This window comes from Geospiza fortis, unplaced genomic scaffold (genome assembly GCF_000277835.1).
Source record: "Geospiza fortis unplaced genomic scaffold, GeoFor_1.0 scaffold330, whole genome shotgun sequence".
NCBI classification, from domain to species: Eukaryota; Metazoa; Chordata; class Aves; order Passeriformes; family Thraupidae; genus Geospiza; species Geospiza fortis.
Genome location: NW_005054400.1, coordinates 1,740,401 through 1,744,839, shown reverse-complemented (window position 1 = coordinate 1,744,839; position 4,439 = coordinate 1,740,401).

Sequence of the window (4,439 nt, the reverse complement as noted above, 5' to 3'; positions counted from 1 at the left end):
CTTTCTGTTTGTGCTCAGGGGAACAGCTCTGAGCAAGGGTGGACTGGGTTAAAGCAGAGAGGAAGAGAGACAGAAGATTCCTACTGCAACCTGTTAGATTGGACCAAGTCAGCATAGAAAATTCAGAGCACAAAAGCAGGAGGCACAATCTGATTTTGCTTTCAGTCCCTTTAGAACTTCACAAGAAATTAAGCAAAATGTTCTCAGCATCGGGTAGCAGCAAAAAAAAAAAAAAAAACAAAACCCAAAACAATAAACCCTCCACTTAACACACATCTGAAGAAAAAGAAAAACCAGATTGGTCTGAAAATAAAAAGGAAGAGCAGGGCAAGAAATATAATTAACAGACTTATTACCTTAGGTGAAAAGAAGGGTTTGTTTTGCAACTTCACAGGATGGGAAGGATTTAAATGTTAAGTGAGTGCCTGTATATCCCTGTGCGCATGAATTTCTAGCTCTGTCTGTGCTTTTGTGTCTGAGTATACAGATGGAGAGTTGGCAGGGCTTGTGTTACTCCATTTATATATAAAATGTATATACTTTATTTATACATTTGATAGGAAACATGGAACAAGCTGTCAAGAGCAGGTGTGGGGTATGTGTGTGTGAGAAATGCCTAATATATACTTTCTCCCTCCTTCCAACTTACACAAACACACCCAGAGCTCTTCAGACCACATTTCCACTCCATTTTAGGCCAAATGCTCCCAAAGTCACTGAGCACTCTGCACCTTTCCCTGCAAATGAGGCACTGGCAAGTAATAGCTGAAAACCCACCATCCCCTAACCTCTCATTCCTTTTTTTTAATTTTCTTTTTTTTCTTTAAACCATTTTCCACGATTTTGCTGCACTCTAGTTTTTCAAAAGAGAAACTTCAAGCAGCAGAACTGCAGGTTCTTGTCTTGCTGAGAACAGAACACATAACACAACACACAATTGTTAGTCTGGCAGGTAGTGCACGGCCCTCCCCGTTAATTAATCTTTAATGCCATTAATTGGTTGTCTGCTTGGTGGCGAGGAAAAAGGGTAAACATTGTTCACAAATCAATTTAATTCTGCTCCTAACCAGGTTGTTTTCAAGGGGATAAAAACAATTATGAGCACTGCAGTGACTGGACACTCATGCTTTGCTGATAACACCCCTGGAACAGCAATATGCACGACACACACTCACTGGTGCAGGGCTGCTTATTGAGTTTTTTCCCCCTCAGATTGACTTATTTGTTGTGGACCCAGGTAAATGAAAAAGGAGGGATATCATTGGATTTAATTCCTTCTTTGCTGCTGAATCCTTTATTTTATACCCCAGGCCTGGCCTAAAAGAGACCTTTTGGAGTCTGCTGCAGCACCCAAAAATAAAAGCAGTTGTTCCTTGCTTGCAGGGCAAACTTTTGGGTGTTTTCTTCATTCCACAGCAGGATTTTGGATTTTTCATTCTGGTAATCACAGTGACAATCTTTGCTCCAGCACCTGGGTACAGAGCTGGCATGACACAGTGGCGCTTAGTTTTAGCATGAGGGCTGGGTGTGACAGCATTGGGACAGAGCAGGAGTGGAGTGTGGAACTCCCCATCAATTAACCAGATTTCATCAGAGGTGATGTGCCAAAATGAGCAGGTGTCAGGGTGAGGCATGTGAATTCTGTACAGTGACTCCAAGTTCTCAGAAGGCTGATATATGTTATATTATAGATATATAATATAATTGATATTATGTAATAATATAATCTATATTAGAGATTATCCCTGCCCACAGCAGGAGGGCCAGAACTGGATGATCTTTAAGGGCCCTTCAAACCCAAACCATTCTGTGATGTCTTCTGGTAGAAAGCTCTGCTGGGCTGTTCACAGCCCCCATCTTCTCTGAAAGACCCAGGGAAAGGTCTGTATATGTGTGTATGTCTATAAACTCTTATTCCACAGTGTCTCCCAAGCTCCATCTTCTACTTTAAAACTCTTCCTCCTGCCAGAATTGGCCTACATGGCTTAGTCTCATGTCAATACCCTGAAATACCCTCTAGTTAGCTGGTGGCCCCTTTTCAGCCTTTAGTAAAGCTCAGCCAGGGGGATGATAATGTGACCATCTCCTACACCAGCTCTGGTTGAACTCAAGGTTCTCCTGAGCCTTCAAAATTATATTCAGGACTAAACAAAAACATCAACCTTTGCCGCCCTGAGCTTCAGAGCAACTCAAACCACCTGGTGAACGAGCCTGGTCACTCAGGAAAGCTGGGAATTAGGGCAGCAGGGAGGTTTACAAATTATCTGTGAGAAGCAAAGGAGAAGGTTATTCCTCCGGTTCAGGGCAGGAGCTGAAGCACTCACAAGTAAAATTTGTTTTGCTTTAGGGAAGAAAATGGCTTTGGATTGTAACCATGAGTATTTAACCCCGGATGAAGTGATGGTTTGGATGTATGTGGCGCTTTGGCTCATGCAAGAGTAGAGGTGGCACCTGGCTGCTGTAAGTGAGGCACACTTAGATAAACCCTAATTCCTTCAGCAGAACTCAGACAAGAGCTTTGTCCAAACTCCTTGTGGCATTTTCTGTTCCGTTGTGACAGTTCTGAATGCTCTGCTTGCAGCATTTTCTTATCTAACGTGATGGTATTTATGAAACCTTTGTTGCTGTCTTTCAGGGGGGTTCTTGTGCCTTTTTAATCTTAAAATTCTTTGATATGGAGAATATTCTTTGTACTTCAGGTATTTCCATAGAAACCCACAGATGACTTTACGCTATTGAATTTTTTATGCTGTTGAATTTTTACTTTTGCTGTTGGTGAAAACTGAATAGAAACCCAGTTCTCAATCTATGTTCAAATGCCACATTCACCTTCCCCAACAGTTGAACTGACATTTCCTGTGTGTCCCTCTCAGGAACTGAAGCTCTTGCCAGGATAACTCCTTCTCCCACATAATCTATCTGCTGCTGTTGGGGTATTCAAAGATTATCTGAAGCTTATATTACTTTTCTTTTGAAAATTGCTTTAACTTAATTACTCATAGCAATTCAAGAGGGTGATACTCTCACTGGTTGGGGTAATTAGGAAGCCTTAATTAGCCCTTTAAAAAATATCAAAATGTAGCTGTGTCATTGCTATAACATCCTCATTATTTCAATCTGGCAGCTTTAACTGGTGCATTTATGTTTCTGATTTACATATTCTTTCCCTTGGTGCTGAACAATATGACTTGGAATAATAATAAAAAAAGGTAAATTACTCCAGAGAATCATTACATGAGAGATGTGGGTATAGACAATATGTGAAGAATATTCCAGTATCTTACAGTTAAACTTGGTTTATTACTATAGTACTTAAAATGCAATTAAATTGTGTTTGTGGATGTTACTTTGTTGTATCACTCTCCTTGTGTTTCCTTAAATTCAGTGGGTGTGCAGGAACACATTATTGCTCTAAAATCCCCTTATTTTTGGAGGGGAAAAATGCCAAATGTAAGCTCCTCTCAAATACAATGTTAAAGCTTCCAGAATGCTAAAAAAACCTTTTTGTTGGACACAGCTGAAAGTTTTGCTCATGATCTTGAGTCAAGCAAAAGGTGATTTTTTCCCTTTTATCTCTTTCAGTCTTAACTAGAATAGAAATTTTTCAGCCTATCACTACTTTGTTCTAAAGGAGATATAAATTCTTTACATAGAAGTATATTATACATTTGTCAGTATAAAAAAATTACACTGCTTATGGTGAAGAAAAAAATAAACCTTTCAAACAATCTTTTAATGACTAAATGAATACAATTTGACCTTTAGCCATCGTGTGCTTCGCTGTGATTTAAAGTGATTCTTTAGGTAGAAACTGAGGGGTACTAGAGGAAATTATACTTCCTTGGATGTGCAGTTTTTACCTATCCAAGAGATGCTTCCAGGAGTGGAACAGGAATTCAGGATAAAAAAAAAAGTGGATTTAAAAAAATTGTACATACTATTTAAAAAAATATTTTAAAATTTATTTCATTGCATTTTGTATAGAAAAGTCAGGATGGAATTGCACGGGTGGCCTGAGAAGGCTGCAGCAAATGGAGGTGAAGGTCTGAGGCTGGAGAGGTGGTTTTAGGACAGTCAGAACATTTGGAATACTATTTTGTAGATAAATCTATAAATAGCCCAGCTAATGTTTCCATTCCAATTCCCTATTATGTCTCTTATAGAGTTCTGTATGTATTAAAAAGGGAAAGACCATAGGGAATAAGTTTGTGTCTGAAAATGCAGGGAGCTGAGAAGTAATTTAGAAGTCAGTTATCTGATATATATTAACTGATACATGAAATTGAAGGAAGGCAGATGAGTGGCCTCTTGGAGCTGATTTCATGACGTTGAAGGATGGATTTCTCACATTCAAATGCAACAGTTATTCAAGATGGTTTTCACTCTTAAAATGAATAATCAGAACAGAAGTTTAAATTTTTTTCTGCATCAAAGCAAAA